The sequence below is a fragment of the Cydia fagiglandana genome, chromosome 10 (assembly GCF_963556715.1).
Source record: "Cydia fagiglandana chromosome 10, ilCydFagi1.1, whole genome shotgun sequence".
In the NCBI taxonomy this organism is placed as follows: Eukaryota; Metazoa; Arthropoda; class Insecta; order Lepidoptera; family Tortricidae; genus Cydia; species Cydia fagiglandana.
The window spans coordinates 2,614,818-2,639,566 of record NC_085941.1 but is presented as its reverse complement, the minus strand read 5'-3'; the positions used below and the strand labels follow the sequence as shown (position 1 = coordinate 2,639,566).

Below are 24,749 nucleotides of genomic sequence, written 5' to 3'. Positions count from 1 at the left end.
TATTCCCAAAATGATACATTTTCCTTTATTTCCTGTGAAATTTTCCTAAGTCTTTACCATTTTTTTGGAAAATTCCTGGACAACATACCAACTGGTAGCTAGAAAAAACGCTCGGCAAACCATAAGAATGTCCTATACCCGTAACACGATGACACTGACAGACCTGACAGTGTCATCACTGACAATATACGCTATTTAACGTCTAGGTACGTAATTTATCTTGCTCGCACTAATATGTCAGTACGTATAATGCATAGAAAGTAAGCTACGTTCACGCTAGCGTTTATATCAGTGCCAAACTGTACCACACTGGACAGAATACCAACTGGACTAGTAGCTAGAGCAAACGCTCGGCAAACCATAAGAATGTCCTGCATTCCAGCGATATGTTCTCGTGACTCGCAGTCGTAACGCTCGTTGTGGTGTCACGAGACTCACGAGTTACGACGAATCTACATCAATTTCGACAACTATTCGCTTTGAGACAATGAGAGCATGTTAGATATACAGATGGATGAATAAGGACCGTTTTGCTTATCTATCTCAAAATCGGGGCTCGAACAAATCATGCGGATGACGTCAAACCACTCATTCAAGTGAAATAATATATGATATGTCTCGGGCTAGGCATATCGTTTAGTTAAAAGATTAAACGAACTTACCTGTAAGTGAAGTTCTATCCGTATTATACGATATGCGTAGCCCGAGACAGGAGGCACCCTCCCTCCCTGTACATTCCTGACAGTAATGTTTTCCCATTTATTGGAAGTTGGAGTTGACAGGCTAGGCTCTGTGATTGCAGGAGTGCTCTAAAAGTAATGAAGTTGTCAGCGGTGTCATAGGACGATTACAAATTTTGTTACTTCATGCGACATGTCACACGAAAGTTTAAATACAAACGTCATCCTGTGTGCAAAATTACGTAATTTTTACGTCATCCGCATGATTTGTTCGAGCCCTGCTCAAAATAATAATGCCATGACAAAAATAGTAGGAACAACCCCGGGGCTGAAACCATACCCATACCATATTTCTCCAAATCGATTTAGCGGTTTGAGCGTGAAGAGGTAACATTTTGAAAGATAGAGTTACTTTTGCTTTTATAATGTTATAATAGGTATTTATACTTCGCAAAAGTCGAATCCAGGTCAATGATGTCAGCATAAAACGGCATTAACACAATCGTGCGCTGACCCCCAACAAAGCCGATAATCCGATATAATATCAAGATCCGGCAAAAACATAACTATCAAAATAAAACTTTCAATGTCAATGTCAAACTGCACGTGTGTTGCGAGCGTTTATCTACAGCAAGCGAGGCATCGTGTCGTGAGAACCAGCATAAGAATATACCTTAAGAGCCAACAGGAGTGGTCATTTCTCCATACAAACCTACTCGACTGTTTCCTCCGTGGGTTTTGATGCTAGAGCAGGGATTTTTTCAACACAGATTAATATTGTCAATATCTGTGTGGGACCGTTTTGCTTTTTTTGATATTTTTGTTTTTTAAGGCGCTAGAGCCCTTCAAAAATGGCCAAAATGGCCTAATTGACTATGCCGCAATGAGAGGCGTAGTATTCAAAACTGATATCAATTAGCCAAAAAAGCAAAAGGGTCCGACACAGATAATTTCACAATCATTTAGTTTTCCAAGTTTGGTTAGAATTGGTTAAGTTTTGGAGGAGGAAACAGTCGAGTACGAAACCTCGATTTCTGAAATTTTTACGCGGGATTTTTCGCCTTGTCCTTATCGCACTAATTTTAGGAGCCGCTTCCGTTAGCGAGACGGGTATATTTACCTAGAATATTTAGAACTCAGCTCCTGTTTCGTCTTTAATCTACATTGGTCCGCTTGAGGTTTGGTATAGTAGGCGTTAGGAATATTAGCACAGCTGTGCCAACATAAAAAGCGAATGTAGGTCGTGTTGCGTAGCAATAACGTTTATTTTTGAATGTAGCTGATACACGAATTAAAATTTATCAGTGACGTAGGCGGTAAGGTGAACACTTGAGTAGGTACACTTTCGATTATGTGTGCTACATCTTATTCGATATGAACAAAAAAGGTAGTATATTGTGTCATGTCACAGGCTAGTTTTCATTAGTTTTTTAACTACTAATTAAGTGTAAGGCGGAGAGCTATTCCCGGAAGATGGTTCATTTACCAAACCTTTCGGTTTAGTTCCTTTTTTAAAAGTTAAACTAAAATAGGACATACGTCCTTTTTTTATCGCTATGACGCCCCGGCGTCATACTGCCGTATTTGAACGAGATATTCACAAGAGACGACACGTACTAGATCCATTCTAGATACGTTATAGTTTAGATATCAACTAGTTCTCTTTTGCAGCGCAATTCGGGCAACCAATGTCACTTTTACGTTAGATAGAGTAAGATATCTATTAGATGTGAATTGGATCTCTAAGCCATATCCTGTGGAAATCGTTCAAGAGTATCTCCAGAATCGCGCAAATGTCAAATTTGACAGGTTAGATCTTAAACATATCGTTATCGTATCTTGGTGATTTCTAAAAGATATCTAATAGATGTCTATTATTTCAAAATCCGAATTGGGCCCAAAGGATGCCTGAGTCCAAAAGGTACACAGGTCTTGACTCCTATTAAGACTCTGTGCGGAAAGAGAAGAGTTGTGGAATGTATGGGGCCCAATACATTCCACGACTCTTCTCTTTCCGCACAGACTACACGACCTACAACAACTCGTAATGTCAGATAAATGCCAAGGAAGCCCAAATGCCTATATTAATAAAACATTACATAATTACTTCACAACAACACCACCAACTGATTTTAACCTGTATCACCTTGAGAATACGATTTAAAACTACTTTTCTATACGTCAGTAGTTACGATAACTCTTGTCAGTGATTCGCTTTGACAGCGGAAACGTTTTTTAGACGACAACAAGCTTCGAGCAACACGGAAGGGAGGCGGCATTCGCACTATTTCCCCTCTGCCGAGGTACAAGATTAGCGTGTCAATTTAATCTACCGCGGGTAATAAAACTAGTTGCACTTGGATTTTTCACTAGACCGAGTCCAGACGCGCGCGTGAACACTGCTGCACAAAAATGCCTGTTTGCTCGGTTTTTTGTTATAAAAAGAGGTCGGGGATATCAAATTTACAAAAAGAAAGTGTTACATTTCACATGTAATATTTTTTTTACATATCATACGTTTAATTACATTTAAATACAATTATTATATTTGAGTCTCAAGTAATTGTTGGATTTATCGATTTTGCTCGCTCAGTACAAATTGCGGATCGGTCGAGCGACAAATCCGACTTCTCATCTCTCAGAATACAATGACATACATCAACGAAAATATGTTAGTGTGCGTGTTGTGACACTAGTCACTCGTCCGTACACAAAAAGAGATCGAGGTTTGCAAGATTTGTCTTTGACGTGTGTCATTTTCTATGTATTTGTGTCGTCATTACAGAGGGCCTACCGCGAACCACGTTCGACGTGTTGCCTCCCTGTCACACTTACGTATGAATTTACAAGTGCCATAGAGAGGCAACACGTCGAACGTGGTTCGCGGTAGGGCCTCTGATTGGATTTTGTATGTAAGTGTGTGAGAAGTGCGACTGTGTGCACCTTCCCCCCGCGAAAAATGGCAGAAAGATTTGTACGGTGAGATATCGCTTGGGCCCCTCCCTTCCGACGTGTCGGAAGCCGGTGTTGCTCGAAGACAACAAGTCAAATTTCATTGATTAATATCCCATTGGGATGTATAGCTGGCACTTTAGATTTATTATTTTTTTCTCCGAGATGTTTTTGTCGTGAGGTAGAGGTGCCAGTATTGGACAGTTGAAAGTGAACTGTGTAACAGGTTTTGTGAGTTTTGGGATACATTTTTGGCAGACAACAATAAGTTATAGCTGTATTTGATTTAAGTAGGTTAGCTTTTTGTTCTTTATAGTATTCCACTTCAATGCAATTTAAACCATTTTCAATTGGCACAGAGTTATATTTCTTTTGTTTTAATCTATTTGAAAACAAAAAATATTTAACCATATTTCTTTCAGTATTGATTACAATTTAAACTCACTTTTTTTTATATGGTGGGCCTTAAGACGTTAAGGAGAATTGACATGAAAAACTTAATGAAGTAATCTATTGATTTTTTTCTACTAGGACTTAATTCTTATGACTATCGCTTGTAGAGTAATAGGCCAAAACATTTTCACCCATTAATATTAAAACTGTCCACCACTGGTGCACTGTCCAAGATTTCATGAAATGTTTTGTTTACATAATGTGTTGACTGTGACGTCACAGGAGAGTGACAGGTGTTATGTAGGTTACAGCCTTGACAGGAATAGATCAAATAGAATATGAGGAGATATGATATTTGTATAATTAATAATTGGCCCGGGCACGATTGATATTTAAAGTGGGCTATTAATTGTGAAGGACTTTTTATGTCAATGAAAAACAAACATTTAATTTATAATTAAAAAGGCTGTTATTAATCATTTATAGGGCACCATCATTATGACTAATAATAATAACACGACAAAAAAAGCAAATAGGTATTATTTCTTTTAAAAGTGGAAAAATTGCTGTCTTGGGTGAGACTAGAACTCACGGCTTCTGGATCGCTACTCCAGCGCTCTGCCATCTGAGCCACCAAGACCTCATCCACAGCCAGCAACTTCCACTTCCACTATACTTCTTTTTCCACCTTTTTTCCACTTTTGAATTTATTCTAAGGTTAATAGCATCGTTCGCAGACGTTTCTGCTTGTTAAAATAGGTATTATTTCGTTAAAGTGGAATAATTTTACTGAGTTTATAGATAAAGTATACAGTTGTTAGAACGACTAAACCAGGTCATTCATATCACATCAAACTACGCTGCTATTATAGATAGCCCACGCGGACTAAAAATAGAATAATCAGCTAATCTACACAACACCCGTTATATTGACTCAGCTGTATTCTCGCCAGAACAAAAATACACGACATTTTTGTTCTGACGAGAATATTAAGGACAGTGTTTAGGGTTCCGTACCCAAAGGGTAAATGTTCATGTACCTACACTCAACGCCACGGAAATTGCGCACCTTCGTATGGTGCGACCGATTGTGAGTGATTCTAGCTCTTAGTGAAATACATAGTTGACATCATTTAAAAGCTAATTGAATAACCTTGAATCTGTTGTCTCTTTTGTTCACGTGTTTTATTAATTGTGTTTTTCGCAAGATCCTGGGACCTATTCAGAGAGATGACGTGGAGGATCCGGAAAAATGCCGAGATCGAGGATTTAGTGACCGAACCCAATATCGTCGGCGAAACGAAAGCGCACAGACTTCGCTGGTTCGGTCACGTAGCTCTACTATGAGTTCCGTGAATGACAGTGAGAAGTGAAGATAGTGAGAAAGTTAAGGAAAATGTATGGAGTAATTGTACAGAGCCTCTACCGGTCACCTAAAGAACTAAAAATTTCAATTGGTACCATGAGTTATAGACGTTTTTACGCGAGTTTTCCATACTTGCCTAACTTCACACCTAAAACGCTCTCTTTCTAATTATATAATGAAAACTGAGCCAGAATTATTCTGCGTAAATACTTTACGCGAGTAAACGTGACAGATGTTATCGAAAAATACGTGCGTTTCCAACGTGACATTTCTGTCAACTTGTAAACACAACAAATACGTAGATTTTTCACGAGTATTAATGCAATTTTCAACGTAATATGTATAAATTTATAACAGTACGTGAACTTCAAGCAAAACTTTAAGGGGTAAATCAATTAATAGCTCGATAAAAGGCTGATTTAGTACAAAGGTAATGAGATATACTTGACATCATATTTTCCTGTTTCTACTGCTACATTTGCGAAGATCACATTGCTTACGAGCAGTTTTTGGTTTTAGGCAAGAACCAACATTTCCATGAAAATCCGGATGGCATCATGTATGCATGCGTATGCATGTATGCAATAAGAATTAAGGCTCATTACAAGGAGCGGTACGATATGCTGCTGCTTCTGTTGCTGGGTGCACACTGCACATAACACATATAAGAATACCGCAAGACCTATTATAATATGTACGCAAGAATTCCTACGTATTTTATTAAGTATTATCATCTTACATAAAATAAAACATACAAATGTTCTGTGAGTTTATTTATTTTTCTTTAATAAGTAAGTATAGTTTATTTTCCGATGTTCAAATTCTTGTGTTTGATACCTAGGTAATCGTTTTTCATGTCAATTTGGTAACAGGAAATATAAAACTTTCTTCAAAAACTTTTCGTGGTGGTTTAGAATCTGAAAATTTAAATAAGGTTTAAAACACATTTATTGCCTAAAACCCGCTGCGTGGGTTCATTTTGTATTGGAAATGGGGCGCCTGGCACTGAAATACAGGGTGATTCAGGAGACATGAGCAGGACTAACACTGCGCATTTCTTAAATTATAAGCAACTGTTTCGTATCAGTATTAGTGAGGTTAACGTTAATTTTCTAGGCGTGTTGAAAAAAAAAGTTATTAATTTATTTACGACATGCATGGTTACCCTACAATTAGAATACTAAACTACCGATATTCTGTGTCAAATTGAATGTCATCACGGTCTGGTTACTTTTGAAAACTCGTATCTCACTCAAGTTTATTTTCTTCGTAATCATAATGCTGTCATTACGGTTAAAGAGGTTTTACGTTTATTAATTAGGTCTTGTAGGGTGACCATGATTGTACAGAATTGAATTTGCCCTCGCCAAAAAGATAAAAAATAGTAAAAAGTGTGGTTGTTTCACCTAAATACGACGGTGATCGATCAATTATCAGTTACTGAGTGTGCAGGATTAGTCCTGCTCACGTCTCATGAATCACCCTGTATACTCGAGATCATTTACTATAAAATTAAGATCGCTATTAAGGTCAGGGTCTGTGCGGAAAGAGAAGAGTCGTAGGTATAATGTATGGGCTCCCCTACATTTCACAACTCTTCTCTTTCCGCACACTCTATTTGATAATGGTACTTATACCTCGTTTTTTTTAGCATTAGAAATTAGGTAAACAATCTTGATGTGTCTTTTAATTGAAAAACTCATTTTAAAAATAAGTTACGGCAAATATGTAACAATTATGAATCTAATACAATCATTTATATTCTTCTGCTTTCATAAATGATAGTTACTGATTTTTAATAAGCGTTTTTCAATTAAAAGACATGCCAAAATCGCTTACCTTCTTCGAAGTTCTTTCTAATGCTAAAAAAAACGAACTATAGCAGGAGACGGCCGTTGTTATGATGCGGACTGAAGCGGACCATAATATAATATATACCTATTTTAGTATTTTAAGATTTCTTCTCATGTGTGTACTATTTTCATCATAGATAATAAATATGTAGCCAAAAGTAGCCTGTATAATCGCGCCATATACTTTGCTTCCTATTTTTTAACACGCAAAGTTATAATTTTAACTCGTTAATTAATGATGTTTACGTAATTATATACAATATATTTTATTTGGCTACAAATATAATGACCACCAAAAAATACATTGGTACCCTAAATAAAAAAATCATGCTTACCAAAAAAAATTACTGAACACCAAAAAAATAAGGCCTAAAATTACAAATGTACCACCATTTTAATTACGACTGCACTTCAAATTGTATTCGAGTACCAAATATATTGAATGATTACCAAAAATCATTAATGATCACCAAATCTTGAAGACCAAATAAATGAGATATTTTCACCTAAATAAACCACTATGATACCAAAAAATTTATACATATTACCAAATAAAGTAAAATGATGCCAAAATTACTAGCCCCTCCCGCTCAACCCCCGTACCCCGCACCGAATAACTTAGGTAGGCATACTGAAATGCTACTAGAAAAGTATGTTAGGTTAGGTTTGTACTGCTATCAGTTAAGTGGGCTAGGTTAACACTGCGACCCTTACAGAAACGAATTGCTACTAGAAAAGTGGGTTAGGTTAGGTTTGAACTGCGACCCTTACAGAAAAGAAATGCTACTAGAAAAGTGGGTTAGGTTAGGTTTGAACTGCGACCCTTACAGAAACGAAATGCTACTAGAAAAATGGGTTAGGTTAGGTTTGAACTCCGACCCACACAGAAACGAAATTCTACTAGAAAAGTGGGTTAGGTTGGGTTTGAACTGCGACCCTTCCAGATAAGAAATGCTACTAGAAAAGTGGGTTAGGTTAGGTTTGAACTGCGGACCTTACAGAAACGAAATGTTACTAGAAAAGTGGGTTAGGTTAGGTTTGAACTGCAACCCATACAGAAACGAAATGCTACTAGAAAATTTTGCTTTGCTTTAATAGGATAGCAAGATTTAAAAATTTGGTTATAATTTTACATTAAAATGGAGTTCTAATTTTGGTGGTCATTTACTATTTTTGGGTTTACAATTATTATTTTGGTATCATTTTATTTAATAGGATAGCACGATGTAAAAATTTGGTTATCAATTGACATTAAATTGGGGTTTGAAATTTGGTAATTATTTACAATTTTTGGGTTAATAATGATTAATTTGGTGTCATTTCCTTTAATAGGATAGTAAAATGTAATAAAATTGGTAATCATTTCACATTAAAATGGTGTTATAATTTTGGTAATCATTCATTATTTTAGGGTGGTAAAGTAGATTTTTTTGGTATTAAATTTTATTAAATCTGGTGATCAGTTAAATAGCAGCCATTTTATTTTATACATTGTTTACTAATATTGATGTGTTTATTATTTTCGTAACTATGGCAACGTCAAATCTTAAAAAAAATTAGAATGAAGGTTGAGTCAGTAACAAAGTGACAAAATTGGTCTTAGAGCATTTAATAACTGGAGTGGTCATTGACTACTGTTAGGATTAGGGTTCCAAGCAGGAAAAAAAGCTTGTTTTAACACCAAATAATAATGTTTCTTAATAGCTGATAGCTTTGCTTAGTTTGGGGCTAGGTTGATCTGTGTAAGATGTCCACAAATATTTATTTATTTATTTATTTATTATTTATTTAATCTCAAGCAAGACTACATAGTAATGGCGTCTCATACAAGAAGAAAGAACAACTGCATTTGTTTTATATTGACAACCGAATAAATCAAATATCATAGGGCCCGATTCGGATTTTGAAATAGATATCTATTAGATATCTTTTAGACATCACCATCAAGATACTCGTAGGATAACGATATGTTTAAGATCTAACCTGTCAAATTTGACATTGGCGTGATTGTGGAGATACTCTTGAACGACTTCCTCGGGATTTGACTTAGAGATCCAATTCACATCTAATAGATATCTTACGCTATCTAACGTAAAAGTGACATTGGTTGCCCGAATTGCGCTGCAAAAGATAACTAGTTGATATCTAAACTATAACGTATCTAGAATGGATCTAGTACGTGTCGTCTCTTGTGAATATCTTGAAGTTCGAATACGGCAGATACCTAGTATATATTCTTTATTTTTTTTGTTGACAATATTACTCACCCCTGTGCCGAAAAACTTGCACAATTGTGCAAACTTTTGTATGGACTGACATGGCTATTTGTACGTTACGTACAAATCATGTAGAAATAGCAATACATTTGACGTCCCCGCGTTTTGTAAAGAAAATGACAGCGATGACATCTCCTTTCTAAATGCTCTAAGTGGCGGGTAGAGGTAAAGGAATACAATCTCCATGTAATTAATTAATGAAAAAGTCTCCGTCAAAAACCTTAAGAGGGAAGTATACTATAGTAGTACCAATAAAAGTCTGCAGCGGATTTGATAGCCCATGCAGCTTAAGTGTTATTAATTTCATAGAAGTTTGACGTTTAAAATGACACTTGCACTGCGTGGGCTATCAAAATCGCTGCAGACTTTTTACGGTCTGACTATACGTCGTAATCGTCCATACAAAAAGAGAAAACGTTTTTCCACTTCTAAATACGAGAAACTTCCATTCTCCATGATTTTTAGTATGGTATTGATACAATGAAAAACTAGGTTTATGGGTTTTCTTTTTTCGCTACTCTGGAGAGATTTAGAAAAATTATAATAGCTGACAGCGTGCCCAGTTTTTGCAAATATTCTCCCATAAAGGAGTTTTCTCATAAAGTCATAAAGGATTCTCCTTACCTCTACCCTCCATATTCACGGCTACCACCAGTATATGTAACATTACTTTCTGTGCATCTCACTTGCACTAATATGCGAGAGCGAGATGCATAGATAGTAAATTACGTAGACGTGAGAAAATGTGTCAATTTTGTTATTTAGTTCTTTAAGTGAGTCCTAGAGGCGCTGTATAAAACTCCGATATAACTCTTGCTCTGTTTTTTAGTATACTTAGAAAGGGACAGCATCGTTCGGAGTGGAGTGAAGTTAGGTACATAAGACCGTAAAGAAACGTAAAACGTGACACACGGCACGTTTATTCACCGAGTGTAAGTGAAAAATACTCTGCCAACTGATAGTAGAGGCACTACTCAGAAAAAAAAGCAAATTCAAATTCTTTTTTAAAAATAAACATTTTTTTTTTTAGAATGGGAGAGGATCGGGCTGTCAAGAGGGCGTTTCTTGGGACCGGTTGGCCGTCCGGTAGGTCGGCCCAGGTATCGCTGGGAATACAGTGTGACGGCGGATCTGCTTCAGCTTCGCGTCAGTAACTGGCAGGTAGTTGCCCAGGATCGGGATAGGTTGCATGCTCTCGTGTCGGAAGCCAAGATTCTCTTTGGATCGCTGAGCCAAAATAGTTAGTTAGTTATTCATTGTGAAGATTGGCGCCTTTGAAAGAATCGCTTGCGCCCGAAGGTGTGCGACTGCGAATTCCATGACGCTGAGTGTATTCATTGTGACCAAATTGTGACTTGTGTGTATTGATTGTGGGTATTTGTTGTGTTGTTTAGTATACCTTACACATTATCGTATCATTCTTATCAAGATAGTCACCGCTCACTAATCATGGTTACATAAGACGAATGTCATTTCGACCTCTAGCACAAACAAACAGCTTTATCAGATACGCGGCGAAATTCGATAGCTGATAATGATATCCATAACTTCACTGATTGTAACATGTCTTTTATGTAGTGAAGATGGAGAATATTATGTTAATACAATTTTACGACACTGTGAAACAATCCCTAGTCCGTAGTATATTAATAATAGCTGGCGGCTACCTCGCACATCACATCAGCATTGTGATACAGCGAGGAAATGCCGCCAGCATCCTTGGTATAATGCCTCAAGGGCCATTAATTTCGTTTACCCGCACTTGGTCTTGTTTATCAGTTTGAACGTTTTTCGCTCTAGAGGTGTGGAATAATGTGTAAAAATCGTTAAAGTTTAAATCAGAGTTTAACATTTTTTTTTTTATAATAAACTGATCGGCGATTGGCTCTAGTCACACCTGATGGAAAGTGAAGACAGAGCCTAAGATGGAGCTCACCGGTTCAGTAATAGCCTATTCACTCTAGCTTTAAAGAGACCGAGGTCATATTTCTCAGGGAATACAGATGCCGGGAGCGCATTCCATTCCTTAGCCGTCCTTACCAAAAAAGACGAGGCAAATCGTTTTGTGCGGACAAATGGAATACTAACCACGAACGGGTGCATTCGCTCCCCGCGCCTGGATGTCCGAAGCTCTGAAATCTTCTTGGTGATTGGTAATGGTATCAATACCATAACAAAATCGTTAAATTTGAATTGGGCTCCTAGACCAAGCAGTTTTATTTTATGAAGCCATCCTCCAATCAGCAGGAACTCGGATCAGCAGAGTAAGGGATGAAGCAACGATAAACCCCTTGAAGACGCAAAGGCGGATCGAAATGCGCTAGGTACCTATAGACTTCTAGAAAATCTATATCAAGTTACGTCACAGTAGTATTCGTGGGCAGCAGGTTAACCTTAACATATTATATACCTAAACATTCCTCAATAATCACTCTATTGATAGGTAAAAACCGCATGAAAATTCGTTCGTAGTTTTTGAGTTTATCGCGAACATGCATACAAACAGACACGCGGCAGCCCGGCGAGGGACTTTGTTTTATCAGGACTATCGCGTATAATTAAGTTTTATAATTACCGGTGTTTTGAGGACGGTGTTGTCCCCGTGGCCTCGGAGAAAGACTGGCTAAAGTTGACATCAACATCTTTACACCGCTTGGTCTTGTTTATCAACGTTTTGCATATACCGACTACGGATGTTAGGGGAGACCGAGGTGAGTTTTGACAGAGGAGAGTTTTTTTTTTTTTTTTTTTTTTTTTTTTTTTTTTTTTTTTTTTTTTTTTTTTTTTTTTTTTTCATTTATTTAGGTAAACAAACAACCACTACAAGTTATACTTATTTAACTATAATTGCTATAATATCTACAATATGTGTGGCCCACACCGCTTACCACTTATTACTATAGATAATGTAATGTTCATTCAGAGCCGAACTAATCACCGGACTCCCGGTGTCAACAACAACATAGAATGGTGAGGTAGTTATATAAATATACATTTATTATGAAATACAGTGTGAGAAACTAGAAGAACTACTTAGTCTGTAGGGCGTGTTAAAGTCTCAATAATATGTTTTTTATAAACACTTAAACTACAACCAAAAATATCTATGTGATTAAATTTTTTATTGTATGTACTGACAAGTCTGCGCAGAGGAGCGCGCTCACCAGCGTGCGTGCGGCAGCGGCCGGTTACAAACAGCTGGTGAGGGCGCGCCTCTCGCTGTCTACTGCGGCTGGGTACTCTATAGCAAAGTTTGTTATTGAGAGCAATACAGTCAAACTGATTATTACAAATGCCGTATAGTACTAATGCTTCAAGTAATGAGCGCCTAGAACTAAGATCTAACATACAATATTTGTTAAGTAACTCTGGATAAGATAATCTACTGCGATGACAACGATAGTACATAGTATTTAGAAATTTTTTTTGAACGGTCTCGAGGGCCTCATTATATTTATTGTAATAAGGGTTCCAAACAGATACATTGTGTTCTAGTTGAGAGCGAATTAGTGACTTGAATAGGTGCAAATATGTGTTCGGATGACGAAATTCGGTACTAGAGCGCATTACAAACCCATACATTTTAAACGCTTTACTGATTACATTATTTACATGTTGATCAAGATGTAACTTTGAATCTAATGTAATTCCAAGATCTCTTATTGAATGGGCTATGGTTAGTTTGGTGTTACATAAGTAATATGAGTCATCTAAAGTTAGTCTTTTTTTTGTAAATTTGATAAGTTTACATTTATCCATATTGAGTCTAAGTTTATTGGCATGACAATAGTCCGAGAAGCGGTTTAAATCCTGCTGAAATTTCTCACAGTCGTTGTAATTGCTAACAGTATGATATATTTTGAGGTCATCTGCATAGAGTAGGATATTACAATAGTTAAAGCAGGAACTTATATCGTTTATGAATATTGCGAATAGCAGTGGACCTAAAATGGATCCCTGTGGGACTCCGGAGCTGATTGTAGTAGCATGTGACTCATATCCCTTTATAGTAATTTTTTGAGTGCGGTTTGTAATATAAGATTTGAACCAACGCCATAAGTTTCCACGTATCCCATTAAAAGCTATCTTTTCCAGAAGCAATTGGTGGTCCACCCTGTCAAAGGCCTTTCTGAAGTCAGTGTAAACACTGTCTACCTGTATGTTATTATCTAGGCTTTCGAATAAGTACGTTGTATAGACAAGAAGATTCGTAGTTGTTGAACGACGTTGAACGAAACCGTGCTGATTTGAAATTAGTTGATTATGTATATTGGGGTAAATTTTTTTATGCACTAATCTTTCGAAAACCTTTGACAGGGTGGATAAAATAGATATCGGTCTGTAATTCTCGATCAATTGTTTGGATCCTCCCTTATGTACTGGTACAATGTTTGCCGTTTTCCATATAGATGGGAAAACTCCATCATTTAGGCATTTGTTATATAAAATAGTAAGCGGTACACTTATTGATTTTGCAACTTTTTTAAGGAATATAGGAGGGATATTGTCGGGGCCTTTACCTTTAGATACGTCTAGTTGGTTTAGTTCATGGGTAATATTATTTGTAGATATATGTATATTGTGTATGTTTATATGAGAAGTCGGATTATTTTCGGTGATATCAAGATCGTCAGTTACTGTCGAAGGTTCGAAGACTGAGAGAAAGAATGCCGAAAACATATTGCAAATTTCTACTAAGTCACTGGATTGTACATTTTGATATGACATAGTGTTAGGAATCTGTGAAGAATGTTTACGATTCGAAATGTAAGTCCAAAAGTATTTTACATTGCCTTGTATGCTATTCTCTACTACATTTAAGTATTTATTATAACATTTAATTGATTCCGCTTTAAATCGACTCCTTAGCTTGGAAAAGGTCTCATAATCGACTAAATTTTTGTATTTTTTCCATTTTACCCACGCTTGTTTTTTATTTTTGTATATGTGTATTAATGCAGGGGAAAACCAACGGGGAAATTTAGCGGAATATGCTTTTTTATATGGAATATATTTTTTTACTATTGTGTAAATACGTTCGTAAAACTGGGTTACCGCACAATCAGCTGATAAGTTGTTGAAGAGGTCAGCCCATGGAATTGATTCAAGTTCTTTACTAATAACTGTGTAGTCAGCTTTGTCGAAACAATATTTATATTTTGGCGGCGGGGAAATGGTTTTATTTTGATTCTTAAATGGTACTAAAACGTAAAACGGGGGGTGGTGGTCATCAGGAGGTACAAGGGTGACGGGAGCTCGGAAACACGTACAATTGGAATCGGCGGTGAGGAATAAATCTAAAATCTTCCCCCCTCTGTTGTAGAATATATTATACTGAGTAAGGTTATATATCTCGATAAAATCAATAAGGCACTTTTCGCGAAGGGATATATGTTCGTTTGAAATTATACTTAAATGGTTTCCTTGATCTTGCCAAGCGAGCGAGGAGTAATTATAATCTCCAACAATCCAGTAACTACTTATTTCGGCTTCTGATAGCAGTTCGTGTAACTGTTCAAAATGTATTTCATACGTTAAGGAAGGTTGCTGCGGTGGAATATACACTGCACTAATGACGTGTTTCCTATTTTGACCAACCAATATTTCGACGATTATGTTATCTACAAGAGGCGGAAGCGCAGGTCGACCGGGCGGCGCGGGCAGCGTTGTGACATTGTCGATTTTTGGAATCTAATGACTGCTAGCGAGCTCGCAACAGGTGTGCGTTTGTTAGCTCCTAACTTGAACTAACAAACGCGCTCTATTGCAACCTTGTTTTTAGGGTTCCGTACCCAAAGGGTAAAACGGGACCCTATTACTAAGACTTCGCTGTCCGTGCGTCCGTCCGTCCGTCCGTCCGTTTAGTTAACTATGGGACATATTTTTGAGTAAGTTGTATGATGTATGCACCCATATTTTTACACTTGACTAACGATGGGTTTATATATTACATAAGATAGTTATATACCTAGCTACTTATAAAAGTATGAACAGCCAATAAAAAAATACTAGTTTATTGGTTTCCTTTGCATAACAACTTTGATAATTATTATTGGTAGCACTCAAATGCATTTGTGTACGTCTGTTAGATACTTACTTATAAAAGTGAAAGAAGTTAAGAGATTTCTGGACGAAAATCAAGCAATGAAATGCACTAAATAAATGCCAAAGCTCTGCCCTCTGCCTGCATGCCTCTTCGTAAAACAAGCTTAATTAAACCAGATAGTAAAAAAGTCTTCTTTTAATTCTCTCCATTCACTCTCTACCGTAAAGATTTCAAAATGTTATTATTGATCTGTCCGTTACGTCATCCCCGTACGCTCCGTTGCTCTCACAAGATGGATCACCGCTTCGCTTCTCTCCTAAAACGTAGTAACTCCATGTACCATTCCTCCTTCACAGATTCAAAAGGACGTATGTCTTAAAAACGGCTATGGAGATATGACCTTTCGGGATAAGGTGCTACGTACGTTTTGAGCTAGCTTTGTAATGTTTGTTCCAGTAGTTCCGAGGAGTTGAAAGCAATTTGAGATGGGTTATAATGGTTTCGATACATTAGCGCATAGTATGGCCTAAATACGAGAACAGCGACATTGATTAAGAGAGTGAAGAAGAAGGCAGCGATTAATCGACAAACCATCTTTGAGATTAAAAAGAAATTGCGAATTCCTAACGACGTAAGTTATTACTACGTATACAAAATCAAAAATGTCTTGTAGTTGACTAAATAAGTAAATACCTGTGTAGGGATGACAGAATTGAAGAAGTTTAGAAAATGTTTGATGAGAAGTGACGGCCGGTATACATACACTTACTTACTTGGTTGGCGCGATGGCCCAAAATAAGTCTTGGCCTCCAACACAAGAGCACGCCACTTGGATCGGTCCAGAGCGGTATCCCGCCAGTTTTCGCCGACGCCGAGCTCACGGAGATCTGCCTCCACTCTATCTGCCCAACGGTATTTAGGATAACCAACAGGAAGGTGTCCAGTTGGTCGACCCAAGTAGAACCTTGGCCCTTTATATACCGCCCCGGCCGGTATAAGTACATTCGGCACATTGATTTTATTAAGAAACGATTTCATTATCTTCAATAGATTAAAGTCTATGACCATCGTTTAATCTTTCATAAAATTGTGGGTTCAATCAAACCTCGGTTGTGCTGTATGGAGCAGAAAAAAGCGTTCTCGAAACAAAATGCTAAGAATGACTCAAAGTTCTGCCTAGATCCTTATAATACACAAATAAGAAGTTAACCTAAGACGGAATGTCTATTATGCTTCAAATGCAATAAGGAGGTTTCTATCTGAAATTTCAACAGAAATTCTGATACAAACGTCCTTATTGCATATGAAGCAAAAGGATTTAACTGTGATGGAACGCCACATATGTTAGTGAACAAAACGTTCACAATATGGATTAGCAATTTAGTAGCGGTCACCACTTGACGCTCTGTTGACTCCGCAAGATGGATCGAGCCTGCTGTTTGCCGAGGACGGCACGTCTAAAGAGTTGACTTGGTTGAGTAATTGAGACTTTCGTTAAAGTGGCCGATACGCGAGCCACCGCTATTCGGGTCTATATAAGCTCTTTATTGTACAAAACACAAATTTATGGCACAGGATAGGCAGTACAAAGGCGAACTTAAACTTGATGCTCGACTTGGGGTTGTCAGGAAGAAATCGCAAGAAGTTATTAAACTGTACTTATTTTAAGTTATTATGGTTTATGTAATTTATTATGATTTTAGTGCAATAAATAATAATTATTTACTGCGATAATAGCACCAAAAATAGCTTTTTACCGTTTATAGAACACATTTTCATTAAAGATATTAAACACCATTTTCCTCAAATTATCCTCAATTTCAATTCCAAATCAAACACTTCTCACGTCCGGAGTTTAAACATTCCCGCCGACAACACGGGCCGTATTACGGACGGGCCGTAATACCCACCACTTAGTCCTAATCATTCGCAAACACGGGGTCCGTCCTAAAAATAAATTATCCGATATTGCCCTTTATTACAGATAACACGTTACAATAGCCAGATACGCCACATAGTATCCCACTGCTGGGCAAAGGCGTCTAAAATATTGCCACACACGGCGGAGAATTTGAGCGCTTTCCAGCAAACTCAATCAGTCAATAGAATGACAATCTTTTCATACCAACCGTGGCAAATAAATTATAAAGCCCTTCTAAGGGTAAGCAGTTATCCTAGCCTATGAGCGCTTCCAATTGTATAAGCCAGATAATAGAATTTGATCATTTCATGAAAATATATTTTAGAATCTGATCACTTCATGATATGGTTAGGTCATTACTTTACTTTTTCATGATGTGGCTAACCGATCATTTCATAAAATGATTACCACAGTCATCATGAAATCATCAATTCTAATATAGCCCCCATGACAAACATAAAATTAGACTAGTCTTTAAAACCAAACTATGTACCTACTAGTTGTAGAGGTTTGGATTGTTGGGACCATCTAATGTAATCTAGTCTTGTCTGACGATGGTATCGTCTTGGGTCGTCCCATTCGTTTTTCGTCAAAACCTTAAATTAGTCCTGTTCTGCTTTCGTCACTTATTCTACATTGAAAGCCACCGACGATTGTGATGAATGTAGAATGAGTGATGAAAGCAGAATAGGACTAATTTAAGAACTTGACGAAAAACGAATGGGACGACTCAAGACGATACCCTTACACTTATATCCATAATAGATTACTGCAAAAATTAAGTATATTTTAATGGATATTATGTTAACAAAACCAATCCAAGTTATCCTTTTTATTTAAGTCTGATTTATCTCACATCCTGTTACGTAATCTGTACTTTCACACCGTCCCCCTTTTCTCGACTCAATTATTCTCCAGCTCTCGAGATTCGGAGTTTTTCCGAATTTCGGGGAGATTTTCAATTTTTCCCTCGAAGCCCATGGAACGGAAACTCCGATGTTACTGCTTGTATTCCAGTTGCTACCTAGGGCATGAGTCAACCCAGTTTAATTTTGACCTTCGCAAATTCTCTAATTTTAGAGATTTCTCAGATAACTTATACTACCTCGGAAACGGCTAAACAATTGATACTTGAATACTCATATTCCAAACCACTGGAGAACGTTTTATAAGGTGTAGTGATATGCTTGTTCTCCCTTTTACTTTTACTTAGCTTCATTTAAATTTTTAGAGGCAACAAAAGATAAATGGTCCTTCGATCCGGATCCCGCCCTTTAAGGTGGTCTTCAACCTTCACATTGTATGCGCATCCGTTCGCCGCTCATAGTGTGAGCGGGTCATCGCTATACTCGTTCATACTTGCATAGCGGTGTCTTGCTCACACACCGGAGCGACGTGCGGATGCGGGTCCGTTTGTTAATCGCAGACATTCCTAGTTCCGGAATTTCCGGACCACTCCCTAATCGAATCAACAAATTGGGCATGTAATGGGAATCGATCTTGGGACCGTTTGCAAATCAGTCTTGGCACGGCTCTTAAAGTGCCTCCAGTTTCCCCACTCATGAATATACAGTGTGTTCGCTTTATACGATTTTTAGCTTACATGGTTACATACGTTTAACTGCCGTATTCGAACTTCAAGATATTCACAACGACGACACGTACTAGATCCATTCTAGATACGTTATACTTTAGATATCAACTAGTTCTCTTTTGCAGCGCAATTCGGGCAACCAATGTCACATTTACGTTAGATAGAGTATCTATATCTATTAGATGTGAATTGGATCTCTAAGTCATATCCTGTGGAAATCGTTCAAGAGTATCTCCAGAATCGCGCAAATGTCAAATTTGACAGGTTAGATCTTAAACATATCGTTATCGTATCTTGGTGATGTCTAAAAGATATCTAATAAATGTCTATTTCAAAATCCGAATCGGGCCCAAAGCTACTAGTATTAAAAACGGAGTCTTCTTCTTATTCCTCGCGTTATCCCGGCATTTTGCCACGGCTCATGGGAGCCTGATGGGGTCCGCTTGACAACTAAACCCAAGAATTGACGTAGGTACCAGTTTTTACGAAAGCGACTCCCATCCGACCTTCCAACCCAGAGGGGAAACTAGGTATTATTGGGATTAGTTCGGTTTCCTCACGATGTTTTCCTTCACCGAAAAGCGACTGGTAAATATCAAATGATATTTCGTACATAAGTTCCAAAAAACTCATTGCGAGGGTTTGGAGGTCAAACCCGATAAATCCAAATATTTTATCATTCAAATAAGAATTCTACGCATGTCACATATAGTTCTAATTTCAAAAACCCTTTTACTCGACTTATCGGGTTTGACCACGCACCCCTTTGGTACGAGCCGGGGTTTGAACCCGCGACCTCCAGATTGCAAGTCGCACGCTCTTACCGCTAGGCCACCAGCGCTTCCCACACCCACAGGCAAAATGTTGTAACTTAAAATTCAATAATTGCACGCAGCTACTCAATTAAAGCCTTACAACCGCCACACACATTTCACACTAACATAAATTCTTCTAAACGCAACCTTAACTGTATACTAATACGGTTCATAATCATCAGGTCACTTACACGGTTTTAATAAAACGAAGGCTGTTTGAAATTTAACCTTACAACAAGTGATTAAGGTGGGTTTTAGTATGAAGGCGGGTGTCGAACACCCCAGACTGTGTGGCGACGGAATACCTATAGGCACGCGTTTCGCAATTGTAGGGCTGTACAGGCCAATTCGAGTTATATTTATTCGATCTGTTTCCGATATGATACTGATTACGTCTGTGTAAAGAGTGACATTTCTTCAACCAAAAACGTTACTTTTAACACTGAGAGATCAGTATCATATCGGAAACAGAATCGAATAACTAACACTCGAATTGGCCTAGTAGTAAAACATGTGTAGGTTGTGCCTTATTACAAAGCAGTAAGGTACAAATTGTGAAGCTTTATTGTTTTGTATGTACCACCATATATTACTTATGAATATATTTCAAAGCAAAACCCAGTTACACAATAAACATAATTATAAGCTAATTCTAAACATACCAACAGCTGACGTCGCTCCATAAATAGAAGACCCAAATGATGCATTACCTGAAATAAAAAAAAATATTACCGTTTACGAGTTGACTATGGCATATACTGCCCGATTCGAACTTTAAGATACGTCAATTAATAGATCTAAAAACGATATGGAATAGATGTGTCAGTCACTGACATATCTAAGTATTAACTGACATCTAAAGTTCGAATCGCGTTGACAGTCATTTAGCGCGTATCGCGTAATAACGTGTTGGCCAACATTACGGGAGAATTGAGCAAAGCATTTATTTTATGCGTACGTAAAGTTGACGAAATTTATAACTCAGTTCACTTTACATTAAGTCAACGTTACAACTATACTCTGTATCTTTAGGTGCTTAAATAAAAGTAAACAAATAATTTGTACATTTTCGGGTAGTTATAACATTTATTGATTAACCAACCAAATACAAAACCATCACCTGGATCTGGCACTGAACGACCTGACTTTAACCTACATTATTTGATCGGGTAATGTTTTCATCTACCCTCAACTGGCTTAAGGCTTAGCACGCACTGCGGTTTTTTTCTTGCGGTTGCGGTCTGGCCGAAAACGCTAAACCGCGCAGGAACTCGCACTGCGGTTGCGTTTCCGCGGTTTTCACGTTCAGTATGACAATGGATTTCCTCAGAGCAGTATGTGTTGTGGCCTTAGTTTTAAGAAATAAAAAAAATAGAAAACGTCTTCGCCAACATAAGTACTGGGTGCATCCTCTAACAGATCAAAGATATTTGAAGGGATATTTTATTGTTTGTTGTCTACCGGCAACGCTTCATTTTCGACCGGCAACGAACTTTCGGACTCCGACGACATAATGCAGCGCACAACACACACCTCACTGCTCCGCTCTCTGAGCCGAACTGACGAAAAAACCGCTTTTTACGAACCGCAGTGGGGGCGCTGCCGTACATGAAGTATGGGATACATAAAAACGCGCGGTTGCAAACCGCGAATCAAAATGTAGCAAGTTGCGTTTTTAAAATCAGTCACTGAAATAAATCGCAAGTGCGTGCGCTTATAAAGAATGCCGTACGTTACATTTTTTGCGGTAGCGGAACCGCTTTTTAAAAACCGCAGTGCGTGCTAAGCTTAAGAAGCCATTTCAAAGTAGATCGGGGGGCACGGCAGTGCCCCCGCCAAGTCGAGCGCGAAGCAAACACTGCCGTACCATCCTTTACTGGAACCATTTCGCCGCATTTTCAGGCCCCTATTTGAGAACCTCTGGATAAGACCAGAACGCAGAAATTTTGGTCATCCAGTAAGCTATAATCACATACTTAAAATCCAAAATTTCAAGTCTGTAGGTCATTTAGTTCCGAAGTTAAGCGAAAGCAAAGTTTCGCATTTATGAAACTCACTCATGATCATCAGAATAGAACTAGTACTTCCCATAAACTCAGAGAGCTGAAATTTGGTACAGAGTTAGGGTTTAATGGCCACATAAAGGGAAAACCTAAAAATATTGCAATATCAGTCACGTTTTAAAGATCTAAGAACTGCATAAGTAAGTTTGTAATCCCATATAAATATATGATATTACAAAGTTACTGTTGCAGTTCCTACAAATAGTAGGTAAAGTAAAGTAAAGGTACACTACGATGTACGATGTGAGTATGAATGAAGATATGTTTAGTTATGATATGTGTATACATAGTATGGGTATGAGTACCCGAAAAGAAGGACTGCCTACAAAAAGAGATGAGATCCCATCAAAAACATTACATGTAAAAAGGTGCAAGTCTCGCAACGCTTTTACTACAAAAAAGTTTTGAGATGTAATGTGAAACCAAGTCGGTTATTTTAATCAGTGCCAGGGGGTGTTAAAACCGTATCAATAAGATATCTTTAATTTGTAATACGTATAATGACTTGGCCATCGCACGGCTGCATAATGACAAAAGGATCATCGTCACCTATTAAAAATAATTCTAATTGAACATAACGCTAGCGCTAATTGCAGTTTGAGCATTACACATATTTACGAGTACGGTACGAGTAAAGCATTATGTGCGATTGCCAAGTCATTATATGATGATTAGTGACGGATTACTGATTATTATTTAATTATTAGATTTAATGAATGGGCAATACGAAAAACTGTTGCTACTGTACAAGAATCAGAACCAGAAAAAAAGAAAAGAAAGATTTGTAATAATAAAAAAACTACTCCTAAAAAGAAAAAAAATGTGTTAAATAAGAAAATCTAATAAAATAAATCAATATGCCCACGTTTCTACAAAAAGAAGTGAAATCCCACCAAAAACATTCTGTAAAAAACTAGCCAAGTCTCGATGGAGCTGCTTGTTTATCTCTAAAAAGTAATGAAATCTAGACAAAGTCGTGCCAAGTCTAAGGTCCTTACTGCAATTTCTTTATTATTATAGTTAATGTTGTGTGACTTGGCCGTTGAAGGGTACACAAGGGTACAAAACCAGGTGCTCCATGACACCATTGCACCAATCTGCCATTGCACCAAAAAGAAGTGTTTGTTTCAGGCTCGCCCATACATAAGTATTATTGAAATACGCAGCTTTATCAAGCCTACAATTGACTGGTTATTGAATCAACGTTTTCCAAGTGGCAATTTTCCATCGTCAATGGGTAGCGGTTCTGGCGACAGATTGGTGCAATGGTGTCATGGAGCACCTGGTTTTGTACCCTTGTGTACCCTTCAACGGCCAAGTCACACAACATTAACTATAATAATAAAGAAATTGCAGTAAGGACCTTAGACTTGGCACGACTTTGTCTAGATTTCATTACTTTTTAGAGATAAACAAGCAGCTCCATCGAGACTTGGCTAGTTTTTTACAGAATGTTTTTGGTGGGTTTTGTTTACTCTTATTAAATACCTAAGAAACAGACTGTAGCGTTGGACCAAGCTAACTCTGCGTGGCATCTGCAATCTCGAAGTGTGGCAATGTCATCATTAATGTCAAATTTCTATGACAATGTGACGTTTAAGTATAATGAACTTTATTTTGCTCTATTCAAGTCGGTGCAAAGTTAAGATGGACTTTCATAAATGTGGGCATGTTTTCAATAACTCAATGGCGGCAAATTAACCTTTATATCAAGCGGACACTGTAGCCAATGAACGCTTGGTAGCGTCGGTGGCACATGCGTGTTGCTGATATAAAAATAGAATGTTTAAGTGGGAAAGAATAGATTCAGCCGCGCTGGTTATAAAAAAATAGTTTAATTTTATAATAAACATTTTATGTATTGGAATTAAAAAATAACAGTTTCTATTCGAATCAAAAGCTGTACAGCCAAAACAGAGGGGAATAAAAAAAGTTAAATTTCATACAATAGATAAAGACATCTACAAACTTAATACATAATTATCCTGGTATAGCCCACAATTTCACAAATTGAGGCCTGTCACCAGTACTTTACCAAAATGGGGGCGCAGCGGTAAACATTCTTAAATTCCTCAATTATTTTTAACTATTCCGGGACCGTTTGTTTTCCCCCGTGGTCCCCTTTTTACCTAATCGTACGCCATATGCCCGTAATGGCCTAAACATGACACGCAAAGTGTTTAGATAATAGACAAGACAGATGGCCCACTTTGTAGTTATCTATTTTTTTATTCCTTATAGGCAGGGATACATTAAGTAGACGCAGCAAACGCTCGTCTTTCGCGTTTTTTGACCGAGCGGAGCGAATGTCTACTAGAGATGCACCGGATATCCGGTTACTATCCGGTATCCGGCCTATCCGGCCCTTCTTATACTAACCGGCCGGATACCGGATAGTGACCTACTATCCGGCCGGATACCAGATAGTAACATTGCTTGATTTCGGAGTAAACAAATTGGATTTAAGAAACAGACACGGTCATAATCGTACTTGATTATTATTTTAAAACAATTTAATAATTCCATTGTTTTGCACGCGCACTCATTTCGAACCTAGAAATGAGTCCGCGCGAACGTTCACTAGGACCCAGGTCAAACCTGCAGAATGCGCACCTGTAAAACCGAAATGTAGGTATATTTCCGCTGGCCGAATATCCAGCGGCCGGATACCGGATATTCGGCTGTAGGTCAGGCCGAATATTCGGTATCCGGTATCCGGCCAAACAACTATCCGTTGCATCTCTAATGTCTACGTTTCAACTTGGGCAAAAATACGCATTATTTATGGAT

At 37.7% G+C, this 24,749-nt stretch overlaps 2 protein-coding genes and 1 non-coding gene across 3 annotated transcripts in view; all 3 read right to left on the bottom strand.

The window, feature by feature from the left end:
• The window catches only part of LOC134668059 (kinesin-like protein KIF20B), a 430,310-nt gene that overhangs the window by 51,802 nt on the left and 353,759 nt on the right, over positions 1–24,749 (bottom strand). The gene's annotated exons all lie outside the window — the stretch shown is intronic.
• The window catches only part of LOC134668129 (max dimerization protein 1-like), a 474,702-nt gene that overhangs the window by 275,369 nt on the left and 174,584 nt on the right, over positions 1–24,749 (bottom strand). The gene's annotated exons all lie outside the window — the stretch shown is intronic.
• On the bottom strand, positions 4,593–4,665 carry Trnaa-agc (transfer RNA alanine (anticodon AGC)). The gene has a single exon. It is a non-coding gene; the product is annotated as a tRNA-Ala (tRNA).